Source organism: Artemia sp. Qi Xiang Cuo, chromosome 16 (genome assembly GCF_049724085.1).
Source record: "Artemia sp. Qi Xiang Cuo chromosome 16, ASM4972408v1, whole genome shotgun sequence".
In the NCBI taxonomy this organism is placed as follows: Eukaryota; Metazoa; Arthropoda; class Branchiopoda; order Anostraca; family Artemiidae; genus Artemia; species Artemia sp. Qi Xiang Cuo.
In genome coordinates this window covers 878,759-895,950 of record NC_142809.1, presented here as the reverse complement: position 1 = coordinate 895,950, position 17,192 = coordinate 878,759, and the positions used below count along the sequence as shown (strand labels likewise).

General features: G+C 34.5%; 1 long non-coding RNA gene across 1 annotated transcript in view; it reads right to left on the bottom strand.

Moving 5' to 3' along the window:
• LOC148942460 (uncharacterized) overlaps positions 1-17,192 on the bottom strand; it is a 66,775-nt gene that overhangs the window by 48,636 nt on the left and 947 nt on the right. The window contains exon 2 of the long non-coding RNA XR_016143066.1: positions 13,183-13,262. This is a non-coding gene — a long non-coding RNA (uncharacterized LOC148942460). The remainder of the gene's footprint in view (positions 1-13,182; positions 13,263-17,192) is intronic.

Genomic DNA, 17,192 nt, shown 5'->3' with positions numbered 1-17,192 from the left:
CAGTTTATGCAATATTTATCTGGAAATATTGGTTCAGATAATCCGGCTTGTGATATTTCCGTATATTCGTAGAGTTCTGAAAAACTGGCGCTTTTCTGAAAACAAAAAAAAAACGAGTAAACAAAACAGGATATGGAGCCAAAAATTCTTAAGTGGCCTACAGAAAATATAAAAATAATTTATAAAGCTATTAATAACTTTAACGGGATATGAAACAATAGATATTACTATACAATTTAAATTCTTCATATAGTACAGGCAAATGGAGGTTTGACCCGAAAAAATTGCAACAGATATGATTCTTACACCATCTTGTAGAGAAAAAAAACTGAACAATATATTCATTTTCGCAAAATATCCAGTCGACGCAAAATAACCGTTTTTTGGCTTTTAATGCGACTTTTTTTTACGTTTTCCGAAAAAAAATATAATTTTAGTATCCGACCTTTTTTCTTAAAATGAAGTATGATTCTGATGCAGAATGACAAGCTGAGACAGAAAATGAAGTCAGATTGGGTGTCTGGTGCAAAACAAAAAAGTTTCACTACCATCAATATGCGTTGCGGTAATTTTTGTGAAGATAATCAATCGGCACTTGTTGTTCAACAAGTTCGTAAAAATACCTGAACTAGGCACTAGTATAAGGCGTTTCGAAGGCTACGTAATGCAATAAAATTAAAATCGTCACATTCCTCACTCAGTTTTTTAAAGATTCCAAAGTTTATTCCCAAAATTTGACTGAGAATTTAATTAGACGAAGACCTCAAGTAATGCCAGAATGTCGAGTAGAAAACAAGTTCCGGTCAGTGACAGTCATATTCTTGATTTAAATTCGCCATCTACCCCGAGAAAAAATTGTATTCGAAATTCCGCCATCTAACAGTCGAGTAATACTTTCCGGTGAATCTGCTAGTGTTCTGATGAATGATTAGCGCAGGTAAGAAGTCAGTTTTTATAATGGTGGTTCGGAACTGAATACTTTTTAAAGATTAAAGGATAAATTATTGTACTTTACTGCTTTGCGTCAAATTCTTTGACGTTTCATGTCAGTTTAAGTTTTTTGTTTTTTTGTTTTGCTTTACAAAGAAATCTATTGAGAAGACAATCGTCCCCTGAAATACACCTTGTACCAACAGGTGACCTCATCATCACGACAGGTTACCTTGTATTATGAGCCTTTGGTATTCTTCAGAGCTGTGAGGGACCAAACGATTGACGGATTAGGTACACAGGGCTGCCACAAAGTCCCTAAAAGTCCCTAAAATCAAGTGAAGGTCCCTATTGGGCCCTTAAATTGATAAAGGTCCCTAAATTCCCTTTTCTTGCTTTGATTAAAGCTCCGTATCCTTCCTGTTGGGAACCTCTAGTTACCGTACCCTAATCTCTTTCATCATATTTATGTATCTGATTTTTTTATTCGAAAGTAAAGCGTTCAGAAAAAGAAAGATAAAGGCTCCTCCCATGACATGATGATTCTCAGGTGGTCTGTTTCTTAAATATCACTTGGTCTCTGATCATGGAGAGATGTCTGCAAATAGTCATTTCCATTTTTTTTTCCTTTGTCAAGTGTCATTTGCTGTTGTGTAACTGCTTTTTCTTTCAAAAACTTTCTGAAAACTGAGTTTTGGGGTCCATTTTGCGTCCGGATTGGTCCCTAGAGAGGTCCCTTTTTCGACTGAAAAGAGGTCCCTAAGTCCTTATTTTTACCACTTGAACCTGTGGCAGCCCTGGGTACAGTACTCTATTGAACTCTTTTTTTTATAGCGAGATGTCTACTCAGTTGGAGCACTGCCGAATCTGCAAAAGAAATGTCGAAGACGACTCACATTACACGATTATTACACTGAAAGGAGCTGCCGGAATTAACCAATCTAGTCAGATGCGAAGGGATACCGTTGTGGTCACTGCCAGTCAAAAGGTCCATGAGCTATGCAGAAAAAATTGTACACACAGGCGTAAACTTGACAATGACACTCAAAGGTGAAAGGATGAGTGGCTAGCTAAAATTTCCACTGCCAAGTACGAGTTGCGGTCGAGTACTTCACAGTTCAGGTTTAACGAGTGTTGCTTGTTTTGTGGCTGCCCTGTTGACCTTTCCGCTTCACATCGGAAAGGCTCAGATGTTTTCTGCGTTCGGACCATAGACTTTGACAAAACAATTAAAGAAACATGCGAACTGAGAAATGATGACTGGGCAGTTAGTGTTTTCCAAAGGATATGCACCGTCCCAGACCTTCATGCCACTGATGCCGTGTACCATCAGCTTTGCAGCAATAACTTTCGGACAAGCCGAGGGATTCCATTCAAATACGAGAACATGAAATGTGAGCCTGAGAAAAAGAGAAGAAGGTCAGGCAGACCAGAGGACAAGGTGAAAACGGATGCTTTCATAAAAGCGATGCAGTTTTTTGAAAGGAATTACGAAGAGCAAACCTAGTGGGAACATTGATTTGACAATGCGGAGGAGGATGAGCACACCACTGATAGCTAGACAAAAACGAAGACGTATCAAGTCAGCGTCACCACCACCATCATCAACCACTAGTATATCAAAGGATAGCGAATATTACACTACGTGTTTACGTTCAAAATGGTTGAAGTTCTGAAACGTGTTTATGAAAATATTGGTGAAGTGGGAAGTTTAAGTTCCCCCACCACTCTTTACAAAGTCACTGGTGTTCACACTAAAAATGAACAAGACTATCTACAGAATGAAACAAGATACACTCTACACAGAAATCATAGGCTTCGTGTTAATCATTATCGAAAACTAATGCCTTTTTCCCCCTGTATATAATGCAAGCAGATCTCTTAACTCTAGATCAGATTCAAAGACTTCACAATACACCGTCCAAGTACATTCTATTTGCAATCAGTATTTATAGTCGTTATGCAACTGCCATTCCATTGCTGTCAAAGAGAGGTGTTGAAGTCGCTCAGGCTATTGAAAGTATTCTCAAACAGGATTCGTATAAAAAAAAGAGTTTAAATGGATCGCGGTAGTGAATTTGTTAATCCTTATGTTGCAAATGTACTAATGAAATATAATACACTGTTCTATCATAGTCATAGTCCTATAAAGGCTGCAATAGCCGAACGATTGATAAGAGCTATTCGACTTTTAATTTCACGATATTTTACATTGAAAAATACATATGCTTTTATTCATTATTTAGATAAAATCATGTTGATTTATAATCAACAACCTCATTGATCATTGTCTAACTCAACCCCAATGGAAGTTCATCATTCGGATCATGATACAATGGATACTTTTCTTAAACAATATTACAATGAAATGATTGTCAGGAAGAAGAAAAAATTCAATGATGGTGATACTGTTCGAATTAATATAACAACTAATGTATTTGAAAAGAGTAATTACTTGTGGTCCAGTGAACTTTTCAAAGTGGCAAAAATCCTAGACACCAAACCCATAACTTATCGATTGCGCGATACCAAAGATGAAGAAATTCTCGGCGGCTTTTATGACTTTGAACTACAAAAGTTAAAAATAATAGTGAAATCTACCAAATTGAAAAGATATTAAAGACTCGTACTCGCAGGGGTAAGAAACAGTTACTTGTTCGGTGGCTAGGATACAACTCTGATTTTGATTCTTGGATCGGTGTTGAAGATATTGACAATGCCCAATGATTACTATGTAAAATTTATTTCCAACGTGTCTGATCGTCTACACACTGAGTTCATTAAAACAAGTGATTTTTGGACGAAACTCTCCCCCGCCATTAAATTCTATGACAGAAACTATGAAGTGGCTTTTATCGACTGTATTTTCAAAAATACCTACGACATCCTGAGAAAGGATCGTGTGTATGATATAAAAGTTATACCATTCGATTCGTCACTCTTTTTTGTTTGTGAATGGATTGAAGTACTTTAATCCACTAAATATCTACATGTCACATTGAGATATATGGAAAATGAGAGTAATACGGGTTTGTGCTGCATAATCAAAAGAAAAATCTTATATCTTGCGATCGGTGAATTCCATTTTTAATATGCTAAGGAACACGATAGAATTTACATTACTTGACCTGTTGACACTGAAATGATTCATCTCAATGATAATCTGAGAGACGTTCTTGGTTTTAAACAGAATATGATCAATGGAAAAAACGCTGACACTGTTAACGGGATGGATCAAGTTATTTTTGCTGATTATCCGCCTGGTTTCACCTCGGACTCTTGCATATTTCTGTATGCATCCTCTGTGGAAACATCGAGAGTTGGTAATTCAAATGTCCCGCTCCTAAGTGTTCTTGAACGAAAAACATCTCATGAACTTGTTCATCACTATAATATAAAGCATCTTCAGTATTTTCCTGTAAACATTTCATATTTGGAACTCTGTCAGTTAACACTTAGAAGTGAATCGGGTGATCCTCTAACAATAGCAAAAGGTTTAGCAGTGATTACATGTCATTTTAGACCCATCGACGTCGACAGCACCACCTAAAATTAACAATGGAAGATTTCCAATTGTCTGTCCCGATATCAATTGCTATGTTGGTGCTCTGAGTCCACGTCAAATAGGTCATGGATTAGACTACTACAAGGGGCGCACTACAATGTTTGGCTATGGTCTTGGTAGCTGGTTTGCTAGGTTATTTCGTTCTGCACTACCCCTTGCCAGAAAATATCTTGTACCTGCTGAATCGAGTTTGACTGCCTCAACACTACAGGACTGGGGTAGGGTAAAATTTCAATGAGAGTGTTAAGGAAAGTATTAGATCTTCAGCAACAGCCGTTGGTGAGCAATTAAAATCTCAGCAAAATGGGAAGGGATTGAAAAGGATGCGTGCGTGTCATTCACTCATCAGTCTCTATCCAGGCAGGAAGCGAAGGACATCAACAAGGACTTTGAGGAATAAAACGAAGAAGACCAATAAGTAGAAAAAGAAAAATATTGTTAGATCAAAGAAGGATTTCTTCTATTAAGATGACTTATCTCCTCCACAAGGAATCACATCCATCAATCAGTTCCTCATTGAATCTGTTCAATGCTGAAAATGTTGATGTCAGTGTCAAGTATGGCTACTATGAACAATTTCACCCCCAGCAACCCCTCTCGAAAAATATACACTTTCAAATATTTTCCAATGAAAACTATTTCATTGATTTGTCATCAACATTTATTGATTTAAATGTTGCGTTGAAGAAAAAGTCAGATAATACAACTCCAACTGCTGCCGATGGTCTTTCCTACGAAAACTGTGCATCTTTCAAGCTATGAACAATATTAAATTTTTTGATCCTCTTGGCCTCTCATATAAATTCTACACTCCACACAACAGCAACTTTATTGAGATATGCGGGAAATCTATTATATAAGATGACGGAAAAGTACAGGATTTAATGTCTAAAACATGTGGCTTTCATGCTCTACTCTTTTCCATGTTCAGATGTCGTGGCTATACCTACAAGCAGTTTCGCAACATTTACGTTGACTTTCCTCGATTGAACGACTTTCTAGTGGAAAATATACTTACAATCGTGTCTAATATTGATTTAAGTGCCCTACGAATAAAATGTTCTAAGAATGTATGTGAAATTGTTTATTAATAAAGATAATGGATATACATGATCAAAACGACTTTTCTACTCTTTTGATTTCTTCTTTACTAAGTATAGGTATTTGTCGAGAACAACTAAAGCAGGTAGATCATCTTAATTCACTGTATACTGATCCTGATGTGCTGCAATGTCAGGGTCACATTTTCTACAGTAGAGTGTAACTTCACTCTTATCATATCTCGTTGTATTGTCAATGATACTATTCTCATTCATTTTGCAGAATTCACATGTTTCAATTTGCTTATTTGAAGAAATGTCACAAACAGTGTCCTCAAGTGGCAAATCCCATTCCGTCACCGCCAAATAAAAATAAGTGGGCTTATATTCATAGTAGCTATTGTCTTCACAACGATGACGTAGAAACCAAATTCTTTTACTGCTCCAACAGTTGAATCGCTGGCCTGGTTCCTCCTCCCAGAACAATCTAAAGCCACGAAGATACCAATCTCTTAGCAATAAACTAAAATCATGCTTAGGATGATTTCAAATCATACCAGGATATGTAGTCTCCCACTGATTACATTTATCGTTGTAGCAATTAGAGCATAGGTGTCCTCTAGGATGAGAGTCACACACCCCTTCAAGACTAGAATTACAACCTTTAATTTGTACCGCATATCCTCTATGCAATTTACACGGGTTGCATAATCTGCACTTTTCATCATACTCATCAATCATTGTACAATTCTCACATGATGACCAGCTGCCCAGTGTTTACATGCATAATGGACATGTATTGAACGTTTTTTCATGTGTTGACACTCTCACCGCCAAAATAAAACTGAGCTACCAACAACAAATTGAGTGGGATAGAGAGAGAGAAAGAGAGGAGTAAATCATACTTGAACAGCATTTTTCTCGTGAAAAAAGTCCTAAATTTATAAGCTAGTGTTAAAAAGTATATCCACAATATTATTTCGCTGTTTCGTGATTAATATGTCAATAAATTATGTAAATGCCTTTGGACCACGACGTAAAAACTTCATGCAATAGTCTAATGATGGAGAATCAGTTTTCATTATATCGACAAGCATTCCCTGAGAAAATATCTTCCTTTGAATAGATAACTCTAGAAAATCATCATCTAGAATCAAACGTTTTTCCATAAGCACAAGATTCCTCATGATTCATTCTTTCTCAAATCTATACATTTTTTAGAGTCCTAACACTCTCACAACCAATTACAGACTGACAAGGATTCTTTTTTCTACTCTAAAAAATATACGCTAGTCTGCTATAGAAAGAAAAAATATCTGATTTAGAAACAGTTTTATTGAGTATAATTACAAGAATAATATTCACTGATTCAATTTGTTTTCATCAATATATTTCACTAGTGCATCTAATGCTGCCTGAAGTCCATGTTCATTTGTGAACATTGTGCATATAAATGTTGATTTATATGCACAATGTTCAGTTTCGCAGCAAAGCATAATTGCTCCTCCATTTTAAATTGACTCAATGATATCAGGTATCTTGCGTACATATCATCCCATTCAAGGCTTAGTCTACATCCTCGTGTTATTTCCACAGCCACGTTTGGTACTCTTGTATCATTGCTGCTGCTACCTGCTCCACCATCAAGCTCCAATAGTGCAAATTTTCCACTCATTTTCTTTACTAATATCGTCTCAAATAAACTATTCTCTGAATTCAATTCTCTTACTAATATGAACTACAATAAAAATCACTCCTTTTATTTGAATCCAATTAGTAATTGAGTTATTGTATATCGAGTAGCCTTCGCTCTCTCTTATTGGCCCTCAAAAATTGGGTGTTACCTCAGAAACCCGTCTGGTAAGACATGTACCGTCTGTAGTAATAGGCGACTGCCTCTGGTAAGGTGTTTAGGTGTGAAACTGCACACATATCCATGCCTCAGGCGTAGGATTAGTATTGCGTACTTGCTTACTACTAACCTGGGGCATGTAAGGTTTTATTGAAAGCGTTTTGCCTTAAGGTTTTTAAATTCTAAGGCCAAATTGGCTATGCATGATTTATAAAAAAAAGAAGAAAAAATAATCAAATCAAATAGACGAGAAAACGAGGCTAGTGTCGGCCAATGGAACAATATGAAGCAAAAATAAGCAATTAGTTCGACAAGGACGCCAAGTCATCCTCAGTGCTAAGACAAAATAAATAAGAAACAAAGATACATATCTGTTATAGCTATAACACTCAAGTTCTTCATCTAAGTAAAACCGTCTTCTCTGACAATCAATCCTAATGAAATGAAAAATACCGAAAACATGATGAAAATAATTAGGTTTGGCAGGTTAAGTTAATTGCCTCTATTTTAGCCCTTGGCAAATCCCATATTTTCATTTTAAGATACCTAAACAAAATCTAACCTTTTGAAGTAAACATCACAAGAGATAAAAAAAACACTAAGTCAAACAAACCAGAATAAATGGAAGATCAATCACCAAATGGATTGTGCAAAAATCTTTGCTTAGTTATAGATTTAGCTTGTCTACAGACTTTCCTGTTGCACAGAAAGTCCTCAACCACCTCTTTTCCTTTTGAGGCTACGCAAGTAATATCAGAAAGAACCTTCTCATCGTCCACAACTTCTGACGTCACAATATTCACTAAGTCAAAGTACACTCTGCTGAACGGATTGCCACATGTAGTGAAAATGTCTCGAACTCTATCTCACAAAAGTTGTAATCGCGTCGTCGTCGACTGATTGTCACGAAGACCCCTAGCCCATGATAGTAATGAAATTTGAAACTCTTTTTTAGTTCGCCCTAATAAATACTTGTTTTCTCATGAAATAGTTCATAAAAAACCAAAAATGAGGAGAATATCTTTTTGGAACTGTTGTGGATGGAAGAGCGGGCAAGGTGCAATTGAAATTTTTTTATTTGAATCGAGTACAGATATTCTTGGAGTTTGCAAAAGATTTTTAGATGAAAGTTCGGCAAATAAAACTAATATTAGCGATTTCCAATCTTTTCATGTAAGCAGGAATCGAAAAAAGCAAGGTGGCTTAGCAATACTGGTTAAAAATTATATTCCGACACAGATGAAAGAAGAATTTCTATATCCAAATACTGAGAGGATTTTTGACAGCTGTATTGTTGAATGTTTTTGACCAAATAATGAAAAATTTTTAATTGCTGTAATTTATCGCCCTCCCTCGTTTAGCATGGCAGACTTTATTGATAAATTTGAAGATATGTTAAGCGTTATATCAAATCTTCGAATGCCATTTTTCATCCTTGGGGACTTCAAAATTGACTTGATGGGATGTCTCCCATCAAGCCAGCAAGGAATTGATCGACATTTCTTTCAATTTTAAGAGTGTAACCTTTCTGATTGTATGAACCCAGTATGTTTTATTCCAACACGAATAATAAATTCTTCTTTTTCTCTGATTGATAACATTTTTGCATCTTATCCATGTGAGGCTACATTCGTGGTTATGGAAGATACATCTGATAACTGTATTTTAGTGTCTGATTTCAAAGCGCAAAAGATACTCAATAAAGAAAATCCTATGAAGAGGAGAAACTTCTCACAAGTAAATATGAAGGAACTGAAATTTAATCTTAGCAATTTAGATTGGAGTGAAGTTACTAATGAGAATGACCCAAATAATTCCCTAGATATGTTTTATCGAATCTTGAATGGAAAACTGGACGTTCACTGCCCATTTAAAACTACATATTGGAAAAGAACCTCGCCCAAAAAACCTTGGATAAGTGTATCAATTTTAAAATCTATCAAGGAAAAAAACCGACTGTATAAGATAAAATGAAATACCCTTCGGCTCATAATGTACAACGATTTAAAAATTATAAGAACTTGGTGGTTAAAATTCTTAGAACAAGTGAACAAATTTATTATGAAAATTCATTTAAAAAATCTGATTCACCTCGGACTACATGGAATTTAATCAAGGAAAAAATTGGAAATAATACTAAGACGCCACACCCTGAAGTGATCATAAATGAAAATAGAGTTGAATTGACAGGGAAGGATATTGTTGCAGATTATTTTTGTAATTATTTTTCTCATATTAACACTAATGTTGAACCGAATTCCCCGGAATCTCCGTTTTATTCATATAAAGATTATCTCCCGCCATCTGAAAATTCTAGTATGTTCCTGGCCCCTGTTACTTTCAGTGAGTTCCAGAAAGTGATTACAAATTTAAAAAGTGATAATTCCCTACGTCTAGATGGACTCTCCACAAATATTCTTAAAGAAATTGCTTCTGTAATACATGTTCCATTGCTTCACATTTTAAGTGCATCTATATCATCAGAGATCTTTCCAGAAGTTTGGAAATCTGCACGAGTTATTCCAATTCATAAGAAAGGTGATAAGACAGCTATAGGCAACTATTGACCAATAGCTATTCTTCCTCCAATATCTAAGGTTCTAGAAAAAATTATTCAAAAAAGAATTGTTTTGTATTTTGATAAAAGGAATTTATTTACTAAAAATCAGTTTAGATTCAGGTCGGGTCATTCTACTGAACAAGCTATTGCTGCACTAATATTAGAGATTAATGATTCACTAAATGATGATAATCATGTGTCTACTCTTTTCTATGATATAAAATAGGCATTTGATACGCTAAACCAAGAAATGTTGGTGGAGAAAATTTATAACACAGGTATTAGAGGTAAAGGCCTAGATCTAAAATCTTAGATAAAATCTAGATAAAATCTTACCTGCATGGTCGAAAAATTTAGGTAGAAATAAATGGGAACCTGTCAAGCCATATTGCTATTGATGATATTGATTGCTATTGATGGTATTGGAGTACTCCGGGCGTTAATATTTGACCTATTATTATTTTATATTTACATAAAGGATCTTCTGAGGTGCTTACCCCAAGATAGTAGCTTCGTAGTAATTTTTGCAGATGATACTGTGGTAACAGTAAAAGCTAAAATCCCATCTTTATTTGTTGAGAAAATGGTGATAGCAATGAAATCTTTGAATAAATGGTTTGCTTGTAACTACCTAGCTCAAAATTTTTCTAAAACAGAATTCGTGGTGTTTATGTGATCGCGGCGGGGAATGGGTATAATTACCACATAAGGGTTAATTGTAAAACAAAGAAGGTCCAAAAGAGTAAATTTATTTCGTTACTTTGGGATCACTCTGGATGAGCTTTTATCCTTGCACAGACATTCTAGTTAACTGAGTATGAAACTTGACCATAACTTTGGTTGTCTTCATAGATTGAAACATGTGTTTCCTTTTTCCATCCTTAAAATTTTATGCCACTCTCTAATTGAATCATATCTAAATTATTGCCCTATAATCTATCTCAACACAATTATGGTCGATCTGCAACCTCTTCAGATAATTAAAAATAAGGCATTTATAATTCTGGTTACTTTTGTTTCTCGCTCAATGAGGCTTCCAAATCTTTCGGAAACCCAATCTTTACATGTTTTTCTCAATATTCTTAATCTTAAAGAACTGAAGGACCTGCATACAGGAATGTGGTATTATGATATTCAATCTTCCACAAATTATTTCCATAATTTGGGTATAATTGAGACTCTGATTTCTCCTGCCCACCACGTCCGCTCCACGAAGTATCACCTTCCTCCAATTAAATAAAAAAGAGCTAGATTATCAATCAGATATCAGATTCCTCATATTGTAAATAAACTTAATTTAGTAGAAATGTTCCTAAGTTTCAAGATCAGATCTTCTTTGAAAAAACATATTTCAAAAATGGTTCTTTGTCTGGATGTTGGGATTGATGAATAATTGATATTAGTATGATTTGTGTTGTAGTGTTTTGGCGCTGGGGTGGTCTCCTCTGTTATCTCTCACCTTGTATGTTTTTTATATATCCTGTATTTGTGATTTCGGCATTTTCTTATATTTGTTTATGGACGACACATCGAGCCCTGCTCTCCGTCGACCAGTTTAGAAATTTATTTGTCATGTTTTTTGTCAATAAAAGATTACTGAACAAGGAATATTTTTGAAAGTTTTATTTGATACCTTTTACTTTTAATTACAAAAGGTCCCTAATCAGTTACTAGTACCCAATTTTACTGGCCAGTCAAGTAAGACGACTCCAGTGCGCCAACTGAATCCATCTGTGAAACAGAATTCTCTCATGTAGTAAATATTTCAGTCGTATCAGTGGCAAATCAGGTCCGAAAAAGATAATTGCAGACCCCTTAATGCACCAGAAAACATGTTCGTCCTTCCTAAAAAACACTTTTTTTAGTCAACATTTTTTTTAATCTGTTTTTATTTTTAAGTAAAAGTTAAAATTTTTAATCAGTTAGAAAATTTGAAGTATTCCTACTCTTTGAAGAAAAAATAAACTATGCCCATTTTCACGATACCGCTAGTGATCATTTCAGCGACACTACAAAAAAAAATCGCAGACCTTTTAAAAATAATAATAGTTTATATTTTTTTAGCTCAATTTGTACGGAATTGAATGAACTTTCTTTTCTAATGTGAAAAAAAAGTTTTTTACCTCGACGAAATTTCGAGTTTTTAGCCTTTTCTTTGAGATATTAGTTTTTGAGATGACGAAATTTCGAGTTTTTAGCCTTTTCTTTGAGATATTGGTCGATTCTTTTACAGTGTTCATTTTGAAACTGCAGTAAATAGAGAAAAAAATTGTGTTTTTTTTTTCAGTTTAAAAATCATATTTTTGTAGATCCAGATCTTATTTTTCGATTGACATAACATTACGCAGGATTCTTCAACCCAATAACTCGCAAAAAAATCCTGAATCGTCACACTTAGATATAGACTAAATTTGGCATTTTTGGCCTATATCTCAGAAACACCCAACAGCAAACATGCACCCTACGATATTCGTTTTCAGCATGGTCGACTACCTTAAGATCTATCCTCAGCATTTTTGTACCTTCCGGAATGGGTGGGTGCACGATACAGAATCTGGCGCTCTATGACGCAGTAGGTTTTCGGCTTTTACAGTTAGGGAAGGGGACAGTAGCCAAACTTTTGTTTTTAGTAATCTTTGTTAGTTCTAAGCTTGATTTGCATATTCAATTTCAGTTTCGCTCTTTTTAAGATTTATTCATTGATTTATATTTGTACCTGTTGTATGTTTGTTTGCTATGATCGTTTATTCAGTTTCTGTTCCTTTTGGGTTTTATTTAGCCTTTAATAGTAATTTCTGTTCGTTTGAGTGCGAATTATTATACAAATTTATTTCTGCTGATCTTAAGTTTAATATGGCCTTTACTTTTCTTTAAAAACTTCTTTTTTTGAGAGTTTCTTTTAATTAATTATATTTAAAAGTGGGTTTGGGGGCATTGGATATTAAGGAGATAATTTCATTAAGGAGAATTTTTGCCGCTTGGCGGTAGACGAAAGTATTTGTAGAGGGTGGGGTTAAAGATTGTCATTATTTTTGTCTGATGTGTCGAGAGAATGATAAGGATTCATTCAATATTTTGGCTGATTGCAAATGCTTGGTGCAGAAGAAAGGTGATAAGGGGTGGTTTGTTTGGCTTTTGGAAAATTATATTCTACTAATGCTGTTTCCCATTTGCCGGCTTGGTTATTTTAAGCAAATAAAGATCATGTCATACAATATAAAGTTAAAACACTTACGGAAACATTGACAGTGATGTTGTACTATACCAAAACACACTATGTACATCGTTCTGAACTTAACGTCCGGAATTCTATATCTACAGAAAAAAATACAAACAAAAAATGGAACTAAATTCTTCGGAACATGTAAATAAATTAAAAAAAAAACACAAACGAAAAGTAAAAAGAACTCACATATGAATAATGTCCTTTGTGACTAATGTTCACCAATGCAAATAGCAACTAATCAAACAAAATTGCAAAAAACTCTACTGTTTTCAAGGTATTTCACAACTAAGGGACAGCAGGACACGGTTCGTTGCTGGTTTTTTAATAAAATCTATCAAAATGAAAGAATATATTTATATAAAAAATGCTACGTATGCCCAGGTTAAACAAGCATAACTGAAACCAGGTAAAGAAAAGTTCCGATCATGTCCCATAAAATAACTGTTTATCTGCCTAAATAACGCTAATTAGCTGGTTTTTACCTTTACTTTGACAGTATTACATCATCACTTCAGGGACAATGACTTTCTATCTGTCCAGGAATGATTAATTCTTCTTGCTGTCATGTGATGAAAAAAAAGACTTCCCGCCAGGTAGCATGTTCCTAAAGAAAATTCCCATTATCGGGTCCACTCGCTAAAAAAGTTGCAGACACCTCAGACACAATAATTTAAACTTTTTTTTCTCAGCTCAATGTGTTCGGAATTAAACTGGATTTCTTTTTTAGTACAAAATTACTTTATCTTGAAAATATTTCGTGTTTTTAACTTTTCTGTTAGAAATTTGTTGACAAAAATTTTACTTTTTAAACTGCAGTGATAAATGTACTGTTTTTTTTGTTTTTTACAAACAAAAATCATATTCGTGTAGCCTCAAGTCTCTTCTTACGATTGATGAAAAAGTAAGTTGGATTTGATTAATCTTTTTTGTAAACAAAATTTAGAATCGTCGAACCCCATTATAGGCCAAATTTGGTGTTTTTTACCTATATCTCAGAAACGCCCCAACGGTGAACATGCGCCCTACGATATTCGTTTTAGAATGGTCAACTAACCTAGGTTCTACCCGTAATATTTTTGTACCTTCCGGTATGGGTACTAATAGAAATAAGTGAGATACAGAATCTGGCGCTCTGACTATCATTGGTGCTTTACAGAAAACCATACCTGTTTTGAACAGTCTTGGAAATAACTAATGAATTAAACTGAATATTTGATGTATAATTATATTAATTGCGGAAAGCTCATTAGTTAAACATTTTATTTCAATGAAATTTTTATTTTAATTTTAATATTTTATTAAGTACAAAAGATTTTTTGTGATAAAATATGTTTGAAAACTGTATGTGTCTTGTACAGTCCGCTGAAACAACTTATATAATGAAACTGAATATTTGATATATAGTGAAAGTAATTGCTAAGAGCTCAGCTGTTCAAGATTTTATTCAAATATGATTTTTATTTTTATTTTCAATATTGTAAGTACAAAAGAAGATATTTGTGATATATTCCGTTTTCAGTAAAGCGCAAATGACGCAGTAGGCTTCAGACTATTAAAGTTAGGAAAGGGGACACTAGCCAAACTCTTGTTTATTGTGATCTTTGTTTGTTCTAAGCTTGATTTTCATATTCAATTTAAGTTTTACCCGTTTTAAGATTTATTTATTCATTTATATTAGTACCTGTTGTATGTTTGTTTGCTATGATTGTTTATTTAATTTTTGTTAGTTTTTGGCTCCATTTATTCTTTAAAAGTATGTTAGGGTCGTTTTGTTTTTGTATTATTATAGGAATCAATTTCAAATATTAAGTTTAATATGGTTTTTTCTTTTATTTGAAAATTTTTTTTTTCGGAAAGTTTTTTAAAAAGTAATTTTTGTTACTTTTTGATTGACAAAGTTATTTATTTCTATACCACCTTAACATTTCCTGCAAGCTTTAGATAAATGGCATAAGCCTTTTCTGGATATTTCATATACACTCTTCTGACAACCTAGATGTGCATGCTATCTTTTGATCGAAAATTCTGACCCTTAGCTGCTCCTAAGATATTGCGGATATACACTGTTGATAACATTGATTCACGGAGTACCTTTTTTTGTTTAAAACCCCCTACGAATTCCCTGAAGGTTCAATTACTATTCAATATACCCTGAAAGTTTAAACTTGATCCTTGAAACTGAGGCCTTGATGCCACAACCGTTCCTAATCTATTGCTAATGCGCCGTTATGACAATCGGCATGCCCTAACATTCTCTGAATGTAGTCACAGTTAAATTTTGTACCAGGTACAAGCAGTCACAGTCACAGTCACAAGTTGTCGCGTTCCGAATTAGTCACTGTTGCAGTCACAACTAGTCGCATTTGCAGCCATAGTAGAAGCAGTAGTGGCCCTGAAAATTTTAAGTTAATACCTAAACTGTTCCAGAAATATTGAAAATATGCGTTTTTGATAACGTGGATGAAGACAGTATCTTTTTATTTAGCTAACTAAACCCCTCAATATTTTACGAAACTTCATCTTAATACTCTTAGAGTTTTCGGAAGCACCCATGATCAAATATTTCCTCCTTTCTTTATGATAAATCCTGCACGTTAAAAATGGAAAAGTTGGATAAATTATAATCCTTGCCCCGGGGGCTGTGGGGCATTGGATTTCCAATCGAATGAGCCTCCTTCAAATTTTATACCAACACCCCTTCCTTAAAAACCATCTATGCCCCAAGGCATAGCTTAAAACCCTTGTCCTCGGATTCAGGGGGGTTTTGTCATACCAGGAAGCATTGTTATATGATCTTTGGACTATTTTGCACAAAATTATTATCTTAAATTTCGATCGGCTGCATTTGGGAAGGCGGTCGTTGAGGAAGGGCTAGTTGCCCTCTGACCACTTTTGACTCTTAAAGAAGGGACTTTAAATTTTAACTTCTAATTAAATGAGCCTCCTCCGAAGTCTTTATGGCCACCCCTTTCGTACAAAAATTATATTCGCCTGGGGCATAACTTACAACCCTCTAGAGGTTGCCCACGGGCTCTAGGGGATTTTTTCAACTTTGGAGGCATTGTTATATGATCTTTGAAGTCTTTTAAACAAAATGGCAATATAAAAATTTCGATCGGATGCATTTGGGGAAAAAAGGGGGTATAGGGGTTTCTAGTTACCCTCTGATCACTTTGGATTCTTAAAAAAGGAACTAGAACTTTCAATTTCCAATTAAACAACCCTCCTCCAAAGTTTATACCGCAAACCCTTCCATAAGAATCTTATATACCCACGGGGTATAACATACAACCCTTGCCCATGGGATATGGGGGGTTGTGTCAACCCTGGAGGCACTGTTATATTATCTTTGGATCTTTAAAACAAAACAAACACTGTCTCAAAATTTCGATCGGATGCATTTACAGAAAATAGGGCGTATGTGGGGGAGGGCATATTTGTCCTTTGATAGCTTTTCGACTCTTTAAAGAGAACTAGAGCTATCAATTTTCAACTTTTTCCATTGAAGATAAATACACACTGTATCAAACAAACTTGAATAAATGAAAGATAATTCACGAATTGGATTGTGCAAAATACAAGGTTTCAATAGACAAATCCCTGAGATGTGAAAATAAAAATAAAAATGAAAATTTTTATTGTGCTTAGGCCCTCCACATTTTTGAAAATCCATATCATTAAGTTCTTCTTGATGAGATAATTTTAATATCTAACTTAAATGGCTTACCACAGAAAATCGAGTCTGTAGACAAGCTAAATCTATAACTAAGCAAAGATTTTAAGAGAGGCAAATTAGATTAAAAGATATATAAATAGAGACCTTGCTATATATAGAGATACTGGAGATATTTCTTTGAGTAAAATTTATAATAACTTAATATTAAAAGATTCAAATAAAATTTTTCCTCAGTTTTAAGTAAAACCACCTGTCTGCATTTTTGATGAAAATCGAGTCTGTAGACAAGCTAAATCTATAACTAAGCAAAGATTTTTGCAAAATCCATTTGGTGATTGATCTT